We start from the raw sequence: 22,571 nt of genomic DNA, 5'->3' as shown, positions 1-22,571 counted from the left end.
ATGCTTATGACAATGAATCATAGAAGTAACAATAAATATAATAAGGCACCGCCATTGTACCCTCCCAAAAAAGCAATAATTGTTCCGGAAAAAAAAAAAAGCAACAATAATTGTTTCGGATGATTCCTAGGACAAGTTGAAATAACTTTCTGGCACACAAAAAAAGGGTAACATTTTCTCATCTAGAAAATGTACATATGTGCCATTATTTAGGAAATTCAGGAAAAAATATATATGTTTTTGTATGTATTAGAGAAGAAATAGCTAGATGGCAGTGTTCACGTTAGTAGATGCTGGTGTAATTCTCACAGGCTCTTTAATAACTCCTTAATAAAGACTTCCAAGGTACTCATTTCTTTAAATCATTAAAAATTTATAAAACAACAAATAATACCCTGGCTTATTGTCTATCATTAATTGCACATGTATATAAATCCAAATGTAATTGCCGAATTATATTTATTGGATAAATCATCATTATGCTGTTTAAGAAACTGTCCTTCTAAATTCTTGTACTTGATAAATAAGATTTGCTGGTTTTCTTATTTCCCTGACATTCTTCAAACTTTAAACAGCATAATGTAGCAATATATGTTATTTCACCATTTTCAGTACTCTTTTTCAAATCTACTCTTAAAAATTCATGGGTAGAGGGAGGGAGATTTGGAAGGTGGCCCAAAGGTACAGACTCCCTGTTGTGGGACAGTAAGTCCTGGGGATACAGGTAACCGTGCTGTATGACACATAGGAAGGTTCTCAAGTGAATAAATCCCGAGTTCTCAGCAGAAGGAGATTTTTTCCCCTTAATTTGTTTCTTCTCTCTTTTTGTTTTCTTGTACCTACATGAGAAGATGGATGTTAGCTGCACCTATCATGGAAATGATCTCACAACAGACGTAATCAAACCCTCATGCTATGCTCCCTAAACTTACACACAGTGATATCCGTTATTTCACATTAAAACTGGAAAAAAACGGGAGACAAGATGGCGGAGAAGTAGGAGGAGGCACTGTTTCAACCTGTACCCTAAAGTGAGCTGATTACCTACCAAAGAACTCTGATCACCCATGAAATCAGCCTGAGATCAGAATTATACATGTTTGGATCTCTACGGGGGCAGAAGACGCCAGTGGGCAGGTAAAGCAGAGTGGGAATGTCGGACTGATATCGGAAGATAAACAAAAGGGGGAGGAGCCACCAGAGGCGACCCATTGGAAAGTAATATCCCAGTACGAGAGTGCCCTGCGTCTGGGGACCAGCATTGACTTGGAGTCTGGTTGAAAGCACTCAGGGAGAGCAAAGGATCACAGGGGGAAATTGTGGGAATCAGGGTGGTTAGGGACAGGGGCTTAAGTCCCTGGACCCAGGGAAGCCACCCCTGGCACTGAGCCAGAGAGAGTGCGGCAGAGAAACCAGGTCTTGCGCCCTGAGCCACCAGCGCGCCCGAGAACACGTGGGGTTCAGCTCCCGTGAGGGGCTGGGAGCCTCACCAGCCAGCGGAAACACAGCCTTTCTGCACTCTTCATGCGAGCGCCATGCTGTGCTATCAGAGCCTGAGACTCCCGTGCCCCACACCTCCCCTGAGAGAGGTACATGCAAGTCCAGAGCTCTCGGACCCGGAAAGAACAGGCACTCCCAGCCTGGCCAGAGGGAAAATCTCAGAGTGCGATCGCTGCCTGGAACCTCTCTGGTGGTGCGGTGCTGCCCAGACAACCGCCGCTGTCATGGTTTTGGGTTCCTGTGTCCCCAGGGACCACGACTCCGAACATGCTCTGCCAGTGGCCGAGGGGGAACTTATGTGCTCTGCAGCACCCAGAAGGGAACAGACTGAGGCTTCTCTCTGAGAGGGAGGCCAGGGTGCAGTTTGCTTTCCTCTAAACCTCCAAAAACCATCAAAAGCTGTCAAGGCGAGAGAAAATAAAAATGAACAAACAAACATAAAAGCCTCCAGAGAACAAAAACCTGAAAAAATGGATTCCTCACAGCCCACCCCCTTGAGGGGATCGGGAGGACTTAATTCAGGGAACATTGCCTGAAAACCCATGTGGCAGGCCCCTCCCCCAGAAAACAAACCAGGGGGGGGAAAAAAGATGACAAGAGAACAACCACCACTACTTCATAGATACAACTTTTATTTTTAATTCATTCCCACTAATCTGTTTATATATATATATATAGATAATTTTTTAAACTATTTACCATCACAGTGAGATGTCCAGTACATCAAATTCCATAATAACTTTTTAATCTGAACTTTTTGATACATATATCCGTGTTTTTCTTTTGCTTTTCTATTTTTTTAATTTTTTTTAAATTTTAGTTTAGTTTAGTTTATTATTTTTTTATTTTTATTTTTTAATATTCATATAGAGTTAAACTTCAAGGTAATCCCCTTTCCCCAATCAATGCTACCCCTATAGGTAAACCAATTTTTAATCTCCCTTTATCTTAGGAAAGTTGAGTCCTTTAACAAAGATATCAAGATACATCCAGGAAGAATCAAAATAACCTTCCTCGCCCACACTGAGAATTTATAACCAATCTCCCATCTTTTTCTTCCGCCAGTGCTTCTGTGTATTTGTGTTTGTCCTGATAGTATATAAATCTTATACTTGGGGTTCTTTTTGACAAGGTTCCTTTTTTTCTTTTTTCTTTGCTATTATATATATATATATATATATATATATGTGTGTGTGTGTGTGTGTGTGTGTGTGTGTGTGTATACATATATATATATATATACACATATATTTTTTTTCTCTTGTCATATAATTTTATCAGTCTTTTTGCTTGTCTCTTTTTGTTTGTATACTTCATAAATCTTACCTTGGGGCTCATTTGAGCTGAGCCTTCTCTTTTATCTTTCTTTTTTTTCCTCACTCTCTCTTTTTTCTTTTTTCTTTTTTCTCTCTTTCTTTTTTCTTTCGTTTGGGTGGGGACTCCTGATTGCTCAGAAGCATTCCAGGGTGCACCTTGACTGCACCGTGGTTGATACATCCAGCTACATCTGTTCAGCCATCTCTCATCAAAATGACTAGGAGGAGGAATGCCCAACAGAAGAAAAATTCAGAGGATGGGCCTTCTGCAACAGAGCTAATGGCTATCGACATAGACAATATGTCGGAAAGGGAATTCAGGCTAACAATTATCCAGGCAATAGCTAGGTTGGAGAAAGACATGGATGACCAGATGGAATTGATTAGGGCAGAACTGAAAGCCACCAGGGATGATGTTCACTATGTTAGGGCAGAACTGAAAGCCACCAGGGATGATGTTCACAATGCTCTCAATGAGTTCCAATCTAATCTAAATTCTCTAAAAGCTAGGGTAACTGAGAGAGAAGATAGAATTAGTGATCAAGAGGACAAACAGACAGAGAGAAAGGATCAGGAGGAAGCCTGGAACAAACAGCTTAGAAGCCATGAAAACAGAGTCAGGGAAATAAATGATGCCATGAAACATTCCAATGTCAGAATTATTGGAATCCCTGAAGGGGAGGAGAAAGAAAGAAGTCTAGAAGATATAGTGGCACAAGTTCTCCATGAAAATTTTCCCAATCTTGTGAATGGAACCAGCGTTCATGTACTAGAGACAGAACGGTCTCCCCCCAGGTTTATAGATTCTTGAAAGTCCTCGAGACACCTAATAGTAAGAATGAAGAATTATAATTGTAGGCAGGCCCTCTTGAAGGCAGCTAGGACAAAGAAGCTCCTTACATACAGAGGAAAGCCCATCAGAATAACATCAGACCTGTCCACAGAGACCTGGCAAGCCAGAAAGGGCTGGCAAGATATATTCAGGGCACTAAATGAGAAGAACATGCAGCCAAGAATACTTTATCCAGCAAGACTGACATTCAAAATGGATAAAGAGATAAAGAGTTTCCAAGACCGGCAAGGCTTTAAAGAGTATGCGACCACCAAGCCGACACTGCAGGAAATATTAAGGGGGGTTCTATAAAAGAGGAAAAATCCTAAGAATATCATTGAACAGAAATATAGAGACAATCTACAGAAAGAAAAACTTCATAGGTAACACGATGTCAATAAAAACATATCTATCAATAATCACTCTCAATGTGAATGGCCTAAATGCACCCATAAAATGACACAGGGTTGAAGATTGGATAAAAAGACAGGACCCATCCATATGTTGTCTTCAAGAGATCCATTTTGAACCTAAGGATACACTCAGACTGAAAGTGAAGGGATGGAGAAGCATCTTTTATGTCAATGGGCATCAAAAGAAGGCTGGTGTAGCGATTCTCATATCAGATAAATTAGATTTTAAACTAAAGACTGTAGTCAGAAATACAGAAGGACACTACATCATTCTTAAAGGGACTATCCACCAAGGTGATCTAACAATTGTAAATATCTATGCCCCCAATATGGGAGCAGCCAATTACATAAGAAAACTATTAATCAAGATAAAGAGTCATATTGATATGAATACATTAGTAGTAGGAGATCTTAACACACCTCTCTCAGTAATAGACAGATCATCCAAGCAGAAAATCAATAAAGAAACAAGAGCATTGAATGACACATTGGACCACATGGACCTCATAGATATATACAGAACATTCCACCCTAAAACAATAGAATACTCATTCTTCTCAAGTGCACATGGAACTTTCTCCAGAATAGACCACATACTGGGTCACAAATCAGGACTCAACCGATACCAAAAGACTGAGATTATTCCCTGCATATTCTCAGATCACAATGCTTTGAAACTGGAGCTCAATCAAAAGGAAAAGTTTGGAAGGAACTCAAACACCTGGAAGCTAAAGACCACCATGCTTAAGAATGCTTGGATCAACCAGGAGATCAATGAACTTCAACAATTCATGGAAACCAATGAGAATTAAGACACTTCGGTCCAAAACCTATAGGATACAGCAAAGGCAGTCCTAAGGGGGAAATACATAGCCATCCAAGCCTCCCTCAAAAAAGTTGAAAAATCCAGAATACACCAGCTATCTCTGCACCTTAAAGAACAGGAGAATCAACAAAAAATCAAACCAACTCCACAAATAAGAAGGGTAATAATCAAGATAAGAGCAGAGATCAATGAGATAGAAACTAGAGATACAGTAGAACGTATCAATGAAACTAGAAGCTGGTTTTTTGAAAGAATCAATAAGATGGATAAACCATTGGCCACACTAATCCAAAAGAAAAGAGAGAAAGCTCAAATTAATAAAATTATGAATGAAAAGGAAGAGATCACAACTAACACCAAGGAAGTAGAAACAATCATCAGAAGTTATTATCAACGTTATATGCCAATAAGTTAAGCAACCTAGATGAAATGGATGCATTCCTGGAAAACTATAAACTCCCAAAATTGAGCCAGGAAGAAATTGACACCCTGAATAGACTGATATCTAGTAACGAGATTGAAGCAGTATCAAAAACCTCCCAAAAAACAAGAGCCCAGGACCTGACAGATTCCCTGGGGAATTCTACCAAACTTTCAAAGAAGAAATAACACCTATTCTCCTGAAGCTATTTCAAAAAATTGAAGCAGAAGGAAAACTTCCAGATTCTTTTTATGAAGCCAGCATTACCCTGATCCCCAAACCAGGCAAAGACCACACCAAAAAGGAGAATTTCAGACCAATATCACTGATGAATATGGATGCTAAGATTCTCAACAAGATCTTAGCAAACAGGATCCAACAGCACATTAAAAAGATTATCCACCATGACCAGGTAGGATTCATCCCTGGGTTATAAGGATGGTTCAACATTCGCAAATCAATCAATGTGATAGAACCAATCAATAAGAGAAGAGAGAAGAACCACATGGTCCTCTCAATTGATGCATAAAAAGCATTTGACAAAATCCAGCATCTGTTCCTGATTAAAACGCCGCAAAGTATAGGGATAGAGGGAACATTCCTGAACTTCATAAAATCTATCTATGAAAGACCCACAGCAAGCATCATCCTCAATGGGAAAAAGCTGACAGCCTTCCCGTTGAGATCAGGAACACGACAAGGATGCCCACTCTCACCATTCTTGTTCAACATAGTATTAGAAGTCCTAGCAACATCAGTCAGACAACAAAGAGAAATAAAAGGTATCCAAATTAGCAATGAAGAAGATAAACTCTCTCTCTTCGCAGATGACATGATTCTTTATATGGAAAATCCCAAAGACTGCACCCCCAAACTACTAGAACTCATACAGCAATTCAGTAACATGTCAGGATACAAAGTCAATGTACAGAAATCAGTGGCTTTCTTATACACTAACAATGAAAATACGAAAGAGAAATTAGAGAATCGATTCCATTTACTATAGCACCAAGAACCATAAGATACCTGGGAATAAACCTAACCAAAGAGGTAAAGGATTTGTACTTGAGGAACTACAGAACACTCACGAAAGAAATCAAAGGAGACACAAAAAGATGGAAGACCATTCCATGCTCTTGGATCAGAAGAATAAACATTGTCAAAATGTCTATACTGCCTAGAGCAATCTATACTTTTAAAGCCATTCCAATCAAAATTCCACTGGTATTTTTCAAAGACCTGGAGCAAATAATCCTAAAATTTGTATGGAATCAGAAGAGACCCTGAATCGCTAAGGAAATGTTGAAAAACAAAAATAAAACTGGCAGCATTACATTACCTGATTTCAAGCTTTACTACAAGGCTGTGATCACCAAAACAGCATGGTACTGGCATAAAAACAGATGCATAGACCAGTGGAACAGAGTAGAGAGCCCAGATATGGACCCTCAACTCTATGATCAAATAATCTCTATGGTCAAATAATCTTCAACAAAGCAGGAAAAAATATACAGTGGAAAAAAGACAGTCTCTTCAATAAATGGTGCTGGGAAAATTGGACAGCTATATGTAGAAGAATGAAACTCGACCATTCTCTTACACTGTACACAAAGATAAACTCAAAATGGATAAAAGACCTCAATGTGAGACAGGAATCCATCAGAATCCTAGAGAACATAGGCAATAACCTCTTCGATATCAGCCACAGCAACTTCTTTCAAGATATGTCTCCAAAGGCAAAGGAAACAAAAGCAAAAATGAACTTTTGGGACTTCATCAAGATCAAAAGCTTCTGTACAGCAAAAGAAACAGTCAACAAAATGAAGAGGTAACCCACGGAATGGGAGAAGATATTTGCACATGACAGTACAGACAAAAGGTTGATATCCAGGATCTGTAAAGAACTTCTCAAACTCAACACACACAAAAAGATAATCATGCCAAAAAATGGGCAGAAGATATGAACAGACACTTCTCCAATGAAGACATACAAATGGCTATCAGACACATGAAAAAATGTTTATCATCACTAGCCATCAGGGAGATTCAAATTAAAACCACAATGAGATACCACCTTACACCAATTAGAATGGCCAAAATTAGCAAGACAGGAAACAACGTGTGTTGGAGAGGATGTGGAGAAAGGGGAACCCTCTTACACTGTTGTTGGGAATGCAAGTTTGTGCAGCCACTTTGGAGAACAGTGTGGAGATTCCTCAGGAAATTAAAAATAGAGCTTCCCTATGACCCTGCAATTGCACTGCTGGGTATTTACCGCAAAGATACAGATGTAGTGAAAAGAAGGGCCATCTGTGCCCCAATGTTTATAGCAGCAATGGCCACGGTCGCCAAACTGTGGAAAGAACCAAGATGCCCTTCAACAGATGAATGGATAAGGAAGATGTGGTCCATATACACTATGGAGTATTATGCCTCCATCAGAAAGGATGAATACCCAACTTTTGTAGCAACATGGATGGGACTGGAAGAGATTATTCTGAGTGAAATAAGTCAAGCAGAGAGAGTCAATTATAATATGGTTTCACTTTTCTGTGGAGCATAACAAATAACATGGAGGACATGGGGAGATGGAGAGGAGAAGGGAGTTGAGGGAAATTGGAAGGGGAGGTGAACCATGAGAGACTATGGACTCTGAAAAACAACCTGAGGGTTTTGAAGGGGCAGGGGGTGGGAGGTTGGGGGAGCCACGTGTTGGGTATTAAGGAGGGCACGTATTGCATGGAGCACTGGGTGTGGTGCAAAAAACAATGAATATTGTTACGCTGAAAAGAAATTTTTTAAAAAACTGGAAAAAAAACAAAAACAATCACACTGTTGTAAAACTGATGCACTGAGACATTTTTGTTTTAGGCTGATCTTGCATTATCATAGTTGTTATTTTTAGATACTCAACCTACTTTTGTTGAGAGTTTACAGTAGAATAAGCTATAATATATAAACTATATAAGTATATTTTAAATTTATTTTTAATATTCTCACTGCTCTTGTCCTAACATATTGAATTAATATATTTTGGGGTTTATTCAGATTTTTCACATTTTACCATTCAGTGAATGGCTATTATATATTAAGTTTATAAACTCCACATAGCAAAAGTGAAGCCTAGTTTTATAAAACAAAAGACAAATACAGAAAAGTTTGTTCAGGTAATTAGTTCTCCCAGATTTGTTGGAATTTACAACCCAAAAAATCACTATAGATGATATTTATAACACCTTTGTCCTTATGCTGAAGGAAAACCATCCAATTATTTTGTTCCTCGGTTATTTCCCACAGTTCAATAAACAATAAACCCCAAATCGTATTTAAATAATTCTCCTTCCAAATGAAAAGGTCACAGAAACAGCACCAGTACAAAGAGGATATACCACTAAGCTTTGGTCTTCTGCAGCTAATCATTCTGGCATAAAATGCGACCAGCAATTTTCCATGGGCTTTCATGAGCTTGGAATTAAGACTGTTGGTCTACAGGGGAGAATATGGCAAGAAGAGCTCCCAATCAACACATCTCAGGTCTTGTAACTGATTGTTAAGAGTACAATGTTATTTAACCTTGCACGTTGTAAGCAACAGTACCCAGCATTATCAATTATTTTCTATCTGAATGACTTCTTAGCGTTTATAATAAGAGATAGGAAATGCTGTGAGCTTCTGGCATAGAACACACTGGGAAGGTTGGCCGGAGTGCTGGCTGAGGGATGCGGTAACCCTAAATGCCAGCCCTATACCCACTGCCCCTTGCTCACTTCCGTGTTTTCATTTAATTCATTGGCTTCACTTTCACAGTCCGCTGTGCAATTCTTTGCTCACGTCGCCTCCCGACCCTGCTCTAAACTGCTGGGTCAGCAACATAATCTTAGCCCCTGTCACTCAGGTTTTGATTAGAAACAACAGCAGGTTGTAGGGACTGATTCACTTATATTTCTGGTTTTTGCACAGACTTTTCTGACAGGGACTCCTTCAAATTTTGTTATTTATTGATCAACCAATATACACTTTTGCAGCAAGAAGGGTGGAGAAGAAACTCCAGCACAGTAACTAACATTTTCTTCCCTGCTAAAAATGCACTTGAAATGGTAGAGGGGAAATTAACTGAATTTGATGAAACCATCATTCATTCCCTATCTTGCTTTTCAAAAATGTAATTTAACTGATCTTCATATGGTACTTTGACATTCTGAGTAAGAGGTACCATTCTATTCTAAATTAAAAGAATCTCTGTATCTCCATCCAATTCTTTATTAAATCACAAAATAAATTATAACTTTATACAACCATGTGTTCTAGCTGGCTTTGAAATAAGCAGTGATGGAAGACAAACTTGAGATTTTTATTTTAGCAAAGTTTAGAAAGCTCCTCCTCAGACAGAGATACAGATCCAGAGACTGAGAGACAGAGATAGAGAGAGTCCAAACTGTGAACGCTTTCCCATGTGGCCACAAATATCACAGGGCAACTTAAGCATATGGACCATATAGATCATATAGAGTGTGTATTAAGACATAGTCCAAAAAAATTTAGATATAACCCTATAATGCATACTTCATTCCCATCATAGTGAAAGAACAATTATTATTATAATATAGCCACTCTTCCACAGAAACATCCAATGAGATAACCTCTTCAAATTTCTTATTTTTTTTTTAAGATTTCACTTATTTATTTGGTAGATAGAGAGATAACACAGGCACAAGCAGGGGGAGTGCCAGGCAGAGGGAGAAGCAGCCTCCCTTGGGATCATGACCTGAGCTAAAGGCAGACGCTTAACCAACTGAGCCATCAAGGTGTCCCCAAATTTCAAATGAAGTGTGACTTCTTTGTTGTTCCCATCACTAAGAGACTAAACAGAAAAGTGGATTTGAATATTAAAAGAATTACAAAGTATGAAAAAATAGGTAAGTACTATTTTGCTTTTAAATTTAGTTCCTTCAATGTACTTGCTTTTAACTTGGGATGTTGTTTAGTGCCAAAAATGTGACCTCTGGAAAGTAGGCAACTAACTCCTCTCCATCAATGACTAGCTAAGATACCTGGGTCACCTCAGACTCCCCACTGGTAGCATTATAAATGGAATATCCCATCATAAGGCTTATGGGCTATTGTAAAGATCAATTTACAATACCAAGTACCAATCAAGTTTAGTTTTAACATTGCTATTTCCTGAAGAAAAATTATTTATTTTAAAATTAGCCATTTTTATAACACCAGAGTTACGAAGCAGCCACTTGGTTTTTTTGTTTGTTTGTTTTTGTTTTATTAACGTGTAATGTATTATTTGCAGGGTACAGGTCTGTGAATCATCAGTCTTACACAATTCACAGCTCTCACCGTAGCACATACCCTCCCCAATGTCCATCTCCCAGCCACCCCAATCCTCCCATCACCCTCCCCTCCAGCAACCCTCATTTGTTTCATGACTAAGAGTCTCTTGTGGTTTGTCTCCCTCCGGATCCTATCTTGTTTCATGTTTTCCTTCCCTACCCGCCAAGCCCTCCACCCTGCCTCTCAAATTCCTCATATCAGAGAGATCATGGGATAATTGTCTTTCTCTGATGGGCTTATTTCCCAAAGCAGCCATTTGAATACTTGCAAATTTTAAATTAAATACTCTGTTAGTTATACAAAAATCTTTTTAACTATTATTTAAAGTTAAAATGAGATGGGAGGAAATTAACTTAAAGATCCAGAGAACTAAAATATATCCCTCAGCAAATATGTGCTGCAAAGTTCCAGGTGGCACTTACACGAGTCTTCATATTTCTCTCTCAAAAATTTCAAAACCCCACCTATGTTCCTGGAAATGGTTGGATTTTTCTACTTTTTTTCTATTTTTTTAAAGATTTTTATTCATTTATTTGAGAGAGCAAGACTGAGAGAAATCACAGAGGGAGAGGGAGAAGCAGACTCACCACTGAGCAGGGAACCCATTTCGGGGCTCGATCCCAGGAATCCAGGATCATGACCTGAGCTGAAGAGAGATGCTCAACTGACTGAGCCACACAGGTGCCCCTCTACTTTTTAAATACCTGTAACTGTTACTTCCATTTTATGAAAAATAAAAGTTTGGAGTTTCCTTTTTTCATATAACACCAAAATACTGTTGTTGTTGCTGTTTTCCAATAATGCAGACAACAACTTTTTTGGTATTATTGAAATATTGAATATGATCCTCAGAATCATTCCCTAAAGATAGACTATTTCTGGACTCTTAAAGAGTAAGCATCATGGGAATAAATACAATGTGTATTTATATCATAAGGTCTTCCTAGATTCCTATTAGAAAAATCAATAATTTCAGAAGGTGACCTCCTATAAAATGGACTATTGCTGTGTTTGTCTTAGAGAGGAGGTGTAGGAACAAAGTCATTAAAGCAAAGCTTCAACCATTTGATCTGACAGTGTAGGAAATGAATTTCCTTTACCTGAATGCCTATTCAGGTTCACATTCCTTTTCTTTGAGTTGTTTGTGCAAGAACTTTTGCTTTTAGGAAAAGAAGATGCACCTGTTATGTTAAATAGCAAGACTTTTGGACAATGTCCAGGCAGAATTTTGATCTGGGGCACCTGAGAACCAAGTCATATTTTCTAAATGAGTTACCTAAGCCTTCACTGAACAAACCCATGAGGAATGTTGCAGAATTGAGCTGTGCTTTAGACAGACCGATAATATCTTTATCCTGAAAGAGGAAATCTTGGACACTGCATTAGCTACAAATGGAATTGGTCCCCTAATTGTTTCCCTTTTAGCAAAATGCCAAGGAGGAGTAATGGTCTTATTGGCATTCTGTGTAGCTCTGGGATACTCCATGGGGAGGAGAGAATATAGACTGCAGTGCTGGGCAAATTCCATGCTGTAGAATTACATTCATCTTGGAGTCCACAACACACTAGACAGACCTAGTCATCACTCTAACAGCATATGAAGTCATGGTCATGGGTTAGTGAACCATCTCAACCAACAGAGTCTCCACTGGGATTCTCTTTGGCCCCCTACATATATATATATATATATATATATATATATATATATATATATATATATTTAATGAGAAACATAACTTTGCCTTCTGAAGGTAAAAAAATTTGGCATATTAAATAAGTGATCCTTTAACAGTTTTAAAATATACATAAATATACAAGAGTGAAAAGCAGAGTTTCAGTTCCATGGATATAGAGTTTCTGTTTTATAACAAAAATAGTCTAGATTTGAAATCTAGAATAGTCTAGATTTGTTCTAGACATAGTTCACACTAATGTACAATACACTCAAAAAGCATGAAAAAGTAAATTTTAGGTGATATGTTTTTGATCACAGTAAAAAAGATAATAAAAGTACAGAGAATATTGTAACACAAACCAAGGTAGCTGTTACCTAGATGTAACAAATGTTAAAAATGTCACATAGCTATTTCAGTTTTTCTTAAGAAGCAAAATGTGATTGAAGTTGCTGAATTCCTCATAGAATCCAATGGCTTATGCTTTTTACCTTCTTCCAAGTTAAATACATTCCCAAAGTAGGTATCAATATGTTCATCCATGTTCTTATAATTTTACTCTAAATGTGTGTAACCTTAAGTACTAAATGCAATATACATTAAATACATTATACTTAAAGAAGTATTCAATAACATAACACTTTTGAAGATACCAGAGAAATCAAAAGAAATAAAACTTCCAATTATAAATTATGAGGAATTGCTGCCTTAACTTTCTAGGTTTTCAAGCTGTCTTTTGGCTCTATCTCCTGGATAATTACCATGTTATTTTTTTAAACTTCTTGAGCAGTGTGTTACTTTCCTAGGGCTGCAAACTAAACATCACAAACTGGTCTGTTTAAGCAAGAGTTAGTATTATTACTACTTTTTTTTTTCTTTAGAGAAAGAGAGAATCTTTATTTTTTAAGATTTAATTATTTACTTTGGAGAGATAGAGAGGGAGGGGCAGAAAGAGAGAGAAGGGAGTATCAGGCAGACTTTGTGCTGAGCCTGGAGCCCGATGGGCTGGATCTCCCGACCCTGAGATCACCACCTAAGCAGAAACCAAGAATCAGAGACTTAAGTGACCAAGCCACCCCAGTGCCCCTAAGCAAGACTTATTTATTGTCTCACAGGTCTGGATATTAGCAGTTGGAGTCTCAGCTGTGGGCAGTGCTGGTTTGTTCCGAGGGCCCTGGGGAAGACCATTCAGAGCCCTGCTCCAGCCACTGGTGGTCCATCAGAAACAGGCAGTGCTCCTTGGCCTGGCGACACTCTGCCCCAGTCTCTGCCTTCTCTCTGTGTCCCTTCACACCATCCTCCTTCTCTGCATGCCTCTGTGTCCAAAGGACCCTTTCTGTAAGGGCAGCAGTCCTCTTGAGTTAGGGCCCACTCCAGTGATCTCATTTTCCCTTGATTACCTCTGTAAACCCTAATTCCAAATAAGGTCACATTCTGAGACCCTGGACCTTCAAGATATTCAGCTCATAACAGCCATATTAAATTACTCCATAATTACATAAGAGCAATTAGCTCAGGGCTGACAGTTAATGGATTAGATCTCAAATACTAAGGCATATGTTCATTATGGGGACCACCTTTAAATGTCACCAAAGTTCTCTGCCTGCCATGGGACATTTAGAAGTTTGCAAAGGGCATTTTCTCACCTATCATCCATTCATCCATCCATCCATCCAGAAAATCTTCCAGAAGCAGAGAATAGTTTATTCCAAGACATTTTTCCCCCCTAGAGGGTCAGGGGCTGGATAGGTGGTTGCGGTGGTCAGGGTGGAGAAAGCATCGAGAGAGGGCCACTCTTCCCAAATCTCACTCAAGTCTTCAGGATGCCTGTCAGGAGTAACACTGTGGCAAGGAAACCAGATGGATAAAAACCAGCCACACAATTTACGATCCATTGGTCAATGAAGAACTACGAGTTAAGGAACTCAGTCTTAAATTCAATTCAATTATGCATTACAGTAATAATTATCCAAGAAATTAACATCAAATGCTTCTAAACGATGAAAATTGAATAGGCTTTTAAAATGTCATTTTTAAAAATTAAGGCGTAAAACTTTTTACGTTAAATCACATTTTTCTCTATTTCTCTCCTGTGTCAAATGCTGGAGCCTATATGGGAATGCAGTTTTCACACATGCTTTTGTGTAATGTGATGGAAGACTATTTCCATTTGTGTAAAGCTTTTACTGAGTTGCTAAAAAAGCATTGTGCCTGTATGAATTCTTATACAAATGGATAATTTTGATTTCACTTAGATAATTTTATGTAATTTATTTCATAAAAGGTTTTACTGAAGGTTATAAAAATGTATGCTTTCCTTTAAAAAAAAAAGATTTTTATTTATCTGACAGAGAGAGAGAGCATGAGCGGGGAGTGGAGAGGAGCAAAAGGAAAGAAAAGGAGACTCCCCACAGAGTAGGGAGGGAGCCTCAATTGGGGCTCAATCCCAGGACACTAGGATCATGACCTGAGCGGCAGACAGACGCTTAGCTGACTGAGCCACCCAGGCGTCCCCCCAAAATGTAAACTGTTTACATTGTAGAGACATGGTCAGGTTCTTTGACAATGAACCAAGTTATAAAAACCCTACACAGATATTAGAGGTGAGTATAATTGCACAAAGTAATTAAATTGAAATTATTTTTATCATAATCGATAATAATCGCCAGTAGCTACTCATTATTAAGTGGTAAATAAATTACAGAATAGTTAATGTAACTAAAATGGATCTTTCTCAAACTTAGTGACATTGTATCTCACTATCTTATATATCACAAGAAACAAAGATGCTCACAAGATGATATTACTATTTCACCAATGAGCTTGGCCTTGAATCTCAATCACCCTTAGACACACATTGTCTATTTGTAAAATGAACCAATTGAACTGAAGGATACCTAGCTCCCTCCCAGTCCTCTTGTTTAGGGGAAAGCAGAACTCCGAGGCTGCATTCTTTCAGCTTCACTCACTTTATCCAAGCAGCTAACTTCCATCCATCCATGATTCATTCATCAAGAATTTAAATTATTACTGTGTGTCCGGCACTGTGCTGGAAGCCAGGAACGACATTTTGAACAAGACACATGGTGTCCTTTCCACTTGGAAGGTCTCTCCATATGAACACAGGCTACCAGTTCTACTTGGGGCTTTGCTCTTTCACTCCTGCTCCAACAGTCAGACCACCAATTACACCAGCAAACAGAAGATCGTTGCTCTAAACTTACATCAGAGTTTAGACACGGCCCACTCCGAACACCTGCTCTGCTCGAGAAAGAAATCTGTGTCTGTCTCCAGATCCGAGTAATGTTGCTTTCACCGACATTCTTCATCACTCACTACTGCTATTCCAACCTCGCCCCACTGGTTGCCCGGATTCCCCACTCTCAGCTTGTTTGTGGTCACAGAAAACTCCCTCTTTACACAGTCATATTCGATTGCCCCTCCTTGCCTGCTGCTCTCTTCTCCTACACTGGACCCCCTGATTTCAGAATCCCCAAGGTGTCGGGCCCCCATTTCAGGGACTGTCTGACGCTATGGGCTTGATCAGTCCGAGCACATGGTAGGCAATTACAAGCCCTGAGGTAACCTTCGTCAGATTCCTTCTTGTTACTCCAACCAGTCAGGTAACCTGTGCAAGGTAGTACCAAACATAGGGTTATTAATGATCAAACTTTTAACCCTGATCCATCACGGAAGGGAGAGAAGGGAGCAAACATGAAAATATTCAGAGAAAATGTTGCTAACCCCTTCACACACTATTGAGAATGAGATCACTGTTGGCTTACTGTGTCCAGTCATCATTATATCAATCAGGTTGGATTCAATTCAACTTCGCATTCCACCACATGGGAGGATTAATATGGATGAAGTAGCCAAAGTGTTCCAGAACCAAAGACATTACAAGGCCTTTCAAATGAGGCTGCATTAATGGTTTTACTTGGAACTCAGTTCCTCAGAGCTAGAAAATCCTGGTTTTTTAGTTTTTTTTTTTCCCTCTATTGATTATTATCACAATGATTTTGAGAAGTTACCATAATTTTCCGAGGGTCAGTTTCCTCATCTGTAAAATGAAGGCAGAATCATTTCATCCCTGAAATTATTTTTAGGACTATATGCGCCAACACATTTAGATCTCTCCTCGAAGGGCTCAGAAGGGTGTGGGTCCTGTAGATATGCCTGTGCCGTCACCATCCTGACCGTCTGTATTCACTCTATGAGTTTACAGCTTTCAGGATTACTGTTTCTTGAGTTCTTCACAGTTTCCAACAGTTAGCAAACCACAGCCTGCTCGCCAAGTCTGACCATCCACCTGCTGGAGAAATGCCTCACTGGAACACACTGTACTCATGTTTGTCCACATTCTGGCTGCCTTGGCGCTCCAGCAGCAGCACTCAGGGGTTGTGACTGCAAAGCCCAAAATATTCACTATCTGACACTTGCAGAAAGAGTTTCAGAAACCCTAGTTTAAAGGAAAAAGGAGTCCCCAGCACAGACTTCTGTATCACCCAATTCCCTAAGAGCACTGATGCCCAGGAAGGGTAAACACCTGCAGTCTGTTTCTGAGGCGATTAAATGAGGGAAACCTCTCTTTGAAAAATTAGATGGATGGATCAGAAGTGAAGTTTTTTGGCTAATGATACTAAGAATCCTTACCTTATAAAAACAAGTAGGATGACTTCTCAACATGTATTATTAAAGTGTCTCTTTTCAAGAGAAAGAATAAAAGTGAAAAAAGTTACGTACAATAAGGACTTTGACATTTACTGGAAAATATGAAAATGGATGTGACAAGTATATATCTTTTATGGAGAAAGTGGTTCTGGCTTAATTCAAGAGGAAAAAAATATTCTTTAGGATTGTAACTGAAGTGTTGAAAGGAAACTGTTAATTTTTCTGTCAGGGAAGAGTAGCTAAATTACATGTTTTTGTTAAAGTTGTTTCCCCTCTGTATGTCTGCTATTTCACACCTGTTACAAGAAAGGGTGATGCTCAAATGGATTCTGTGCTTCCTTCTACCTGGAAGGTTTTTGTTTGTTTGTTTGTTTTTTAAGATTTATTTATTTATTTGAAGGGGGGATGGGCACAGAAGGCAGAGGTAGAGAGAAACCCAAGCAGACACTTTGCTGAGCAGAGAGCCCAATGCAGAACTCGATCCCAGGACCCTTGAGATCATGACCTGAACCAAAGGCAGATGCTTCACCGACTGAGCCACCCAGGCACCCCAGTTTAGCTTATTTTAATATTAAGTATGAGAGGTGCATTAAGGTTTTTTGTTGTTGTTGTTGTTTATGGGTTTTTTACAACCATTCTCCCCATAACCAATTTTTCCAGGACCATTTAGTAAAAGACTAATTCTCTCTACCTTGAGTTTCTTTCCAATCTTATCAAATAGGAATTGTCCATTTATATCTGAGTCTAGTTCTGGATCCTCTATTGTGTTCCATTGATCTATTTACCTTATGTTAATTCCACACTTTCATGATTATTAATAATAAATCTTAAAGTCAGGTGTAGTCCTCTGATTTTTTTTTAAATCTAAAATGTTTTGATCGTCTAGACCTTTTGAACTGCCACTGGAATTACAGAATCAGTTTATAGATTTCTACCATAAAAATCACAATGGTGTTTTGATGGGATTTAATTTATGCAATTTTGGGAAAACAAATATCCTCACAATATTTACTGTTCCAATCTGTGAATATAGTTCCCATTTCTTTAAGCCATGTTGAAATTCTCTCAGCAATAATTTGCACTCTCATTGCATGTTTCCTTTTTAACTTTGAAAACTATTTAAATCCCAATTCACTAACATACAGTGTTATATTAGTTTCAGGTTTATAATATAGTGATTCAAGACTTCCGTACATTACCTGGTGCTCATCACAAGTGCCCTCCTTCATCCACCTCACCTGTTTTCCCTATTCCCCACCCACCTCTCCTCTGGTGACCATCAGTGTGTTCTCTACAGTTAAGAGTCTGTTTCTTGGTTTGCCTCTCTCTCTCTTTTCCCACCATTGCTCCTTTGTTTTGTTTCTTAAATTGTACATATGAATGAAGTCATATGGTATTTCTCTTTCTCTGACTTATTTCACTTAGCATAATACTCTCTAGCTTCATCCAAGTTATTGCAATGGCAAGATTTCTCCTTTTTATGGCTAAGTAATGTTCCAATCCATTCCATAGATATATATATATATATATACCACATCTTCTTTATCCATTCATCCGTTGATGGATGCTTGGGTTATTTCCATAATTTGGCTATTGTTGATAATGGTGCTATAATCATCGGAGTGCATATATCCCTTTGAATCAGTATTTTTTTTATTCTTTGGGTAAATAGTAGTGCAAATGCTGGATCTTGAGTAATTCTATTTTTAACTTTTGGAGGAAACTCCATACTATGTTCCACAGTGACTGCATCGGAAGTTTGCATCCCCATAAACAGTGCAAGAGGGCTCCCCTTTCTCCATATCCTCACCTATTGTTTGTTGTTGATTGTAGCCCTTCTGATAGCTGTGAGGTGATATTTCACTATAATTTTGATTTGTATTTCCCTGATAAGTAATATTGAGTATTTTTTCATGTGTCTGTTGCCCGTCTGGATGTCTTCTTTGGAAAAATGCCTATTCATGTCTTCTGTCCATTTTTAATTGGATTATTCATTTTGTGGGTATTGAGTTTTCTAAGTTCTTTATATATTTTTATACTAATCCTTTATTCACCTATGTCATTTGCAATTATTTTCTCCTATTTGCATAGGTTGTCTTTAAGTTTTGCTCATTGTTTCCTTTGTTGTGCAATAGCTATTTATTTAGTTTTTGTTTTTGTTTCCCTTACTTCAGGAGATATATCTAGAAAGAAGTTATTACAGCCAATGTCAAAGAGGTTACTGCATTTGCTTTCCTCTAGCATTTCTATGGTTCCCTGTCTCACATGAAGGCTTTGATCCATTTTGAATTTAGTTTTGTGTGTGGTGCAGGAAATGGTCCAGTTTCATCCTACTGCATGTAACCGTCCGGTTTGTCCAACACCATTTGTTGAAGAGACTGTGTTTTGACCATTGCACATTCTTTCCTGCTTTGTTGAAGATTAGTTGACCATATAATCATGGGTTCATTTCTGGGGGTTTTATTCTGTTCTTGTGGTTTCTGTGTCTATTTGTGTTACAGTACCATACTATTTTTGATCACTAAAGCTTTGTAATAGAGCTTGAAATCTAGAATGTGATGCTGCCATCTTTGCTTTTCTTTTTCAAGATTGCCTTGACTATTTGGGTTCTTTTGTGCTTCCATACAAATTTTAGGATTGTTTGTTCTAGCTCTGTGAAAACTGCCATTGGCATTTTGATGGGGGTTGCATTCAATCTGTAGATTGCTTTGGGTAATATAGACATTTTAATAATATTTGTTCTTCCAATTCATGAGCATAGACTGTCTTTCCGTTTCTTCATGGTATCTTCAGTTTCTTTCATCAATGTCTTACAGTTTTCAGAGTACAAGTCTTTCACCTCTTCGGTCAGGTTTATTCCTACATATCTTATTGCTCTTGATGCAGTTGTGAATTGGAATGATTCCTTACCTCTTTTTACTGCTTCATTACTGGTGTATGGAAATGCAATGGATTTCTATACATTGATTTTGTACCCTGCAACTTTACTGAATTCATATATCAGTTCTAGCAATTTTTTGTTGGAGTCTATCGGGTTTTCTATATAAATATCATGTCATCTGCAAATAATGAATGTTTTACTTCTTCCTTACTGATTTGAATACCTTTTATTTACAGAAAACTTCATGAATTTACATATCATCCTTGCTAAGGGGCCATTTTACCTCTGTATTTTACCAATTTTAATATATGTGCTGCCAAAGTGAACACTATTTTCACGTGATTTTGGTAATTAGTGTCTTTCAAGGAATTTATCAATTTTATATAAAAAAGTTTTCAAATGTACTGATATAATGTTTTTCATAATATTCTCTTACCTTTTTAATATAGGTATATTTTCTAGTGGTGTCACCTTGCTCATTCCTGATATTGGTTAAGTTTGTCTTCTCTATTTTCCTGATCAAAGTGCCTAGAGATTTATCAGTTTTATGTATCTTCTCAAATATCCAGCATTTAGTTCCACCAATTTTCTCTATTATTTTCCTGTCATATTTAACCATTTCCACTTTGACCTTCATTATTTCTACTTATCTTGCCCTCAGTTTTCTCATCCTTTTCTAGTTCCTTAGAGGAGGAATCTAGTATCATTGATGTGAGACCCTGCTTTTCTAGAATTAACATTTAGCACTAACATTTGCCCCCAAAATCACTCTAGCAGCATCATACACATTTTGAAATGCCACGTTTTCATTTTCACTAAGTTCAAATATGTTTTTAACTCAATTTTGGAATTTTTTCGGTGAACAATGAGTTATCTGGGGTTGTCTTATTTAAATTTCCAAATTTGGGAGCTCTGCCAGAGGTTTTTCTGTTACTGGTTTCTAATTCAGTTCTACTGTTTAATGGAAGGGTACTTTCTATGGGCTTAAATCTTTTCCATTTTATAGAAGCCAGTTTAAGGACACAGAATATGATCTATCTTGATAAATGTTCTATGTGTACTTGGAATACAGTAATAATAAGGGTTTTAATGTGACTGATAATTCTATCATCTGTGTCAGGTCTGTGTCAGCTTTGATCGACTAACTTTCTCATTTTATGGTTCTACTCTCCACCTTCCTAGCAGCTTAGTAATTTTTAATAGGACACCAGGCACTGGGAATTTACCTTATTCATTGCTGAATATTCTTGAAAGATAGTCACAGTCTTTGTTTTAGACGTAGTTACACTAGTCTTCCTTTGGAGTCTCGCTTCTAAGACTTGTAGGCAAGGCTGGACTTGTTTTCTGTCTAGGGCTAATCACTCCCCCTTCCCAAGGCAAGACCATTCTTTACACTCTAACCAAGAGGTTTTCCAGACTAAGTGTTGGGAACAGGTCCTATTCGAAGTCCTGCATCTCTGGGGGTTTATATCTTTATTCCTTTTTGGTGGTTCTTTCCCCCACCTTGAGTGTTCATCAATACTTACCTAAACACTTGAGGGGGTTTCTGAAGATCTCTGGAAGTCTATATACTGCTTTCTCCCCTCAGTTACGTAGCTGTACAAACTCCGGTTTCCTCGTCCCCTGCCACCCCACCCCCCCCAGGCTCCGGGCTCCCATTTCTCCACCCAAGGAGTTCACCTGGATTTGCCTGGGTCCCTCCTCCTGTTGCCTGGGCCTGGAAGCACTCGTGGTGGGGCAGACAGAGGGCTTACCTCATTTGTCCCTGATGCCTCTGGAAGTGATAAAGCTCACCTCATTTGCATATCTCAGCTCTCCAGAAACACCTTGGCCTGTTACCTGATAGATAGTGTCTTGGGAAATGTCTGTTCCTCGGCCTTGCACAGTTTTTCACCAACCCAGTAAATTCAGCCCCTGATATTGTGTGTTGTCCAAAAGGGGGAAGTCATACATCTTATGTCAATGCTGTGTTGCTGTGATAAACTTTGGAAATGATTCCATCTGAAGGGTGAAAACATTGAGAGAAACTTCACTTTAAAAATAGTTTGTACAGCAGCTTCCCCTAATCTACTGTATCACTAAGGGGTAGGAAGAGGGAATTAATCTAATGAGTTAGTATTTTTCTATTTCCCACACTCACCTGTAGTTAATCTTGCAATGAATATAAAAGAAATCACTTATTTTACAATTGTTATACAATTAGATTCATTCATTTTTTTTTGAGATTTTATTTATTTGATACTGAGAGAGAGCACAAGCAGGCAGAGAGGCAGGCAGAGGCGCAGGGGGAGAGGGGCAGGAGCAGGCTCCCCACTGTGCAGAGAGCCCTATGCGGGCCTTGATCCCAGGACCCTGAGATCATGACCTGAGGTGAAGGCAGAGGTTTAACCCACTGAGCCACCCAGGTGCCCCAATTAGATTCATTCTTTTTTTTTTTTTTTTTAAGATTTTATTTATTTATTTGACAGACAGAGATCACAAATAGGCAGAGAGGCAGGCAGAGAGAGGAAGGGAAGCAGGCTCCCTGCTGAGCAGAAAGCCCTATGCAGGGCTTGATCCCAGGACCCTGAGATCATGACCTGAGCCGAAGGCAGAGGCTTTAACCCACTGAGCCACCCAAGCACCCCAAGATTCATTCTTGATGATATGTCAAATTACAAAAATCTTGTTTGTGTGTTTCCTACCTGAGCACCTT

Source organism: Martes martes, assembly GCF_963455335.1.
Source record: "Martes martes genome assembly, chromosome: 14".
NCBI classification, from domain to species: Eukaryota; Metazoa; Chordata; class Mammalia; order Carnivora; family Mustelidae; genus Martes; species Martes martes.
This window is presented reverse-complemented; position numbering follows the sequence as displayed.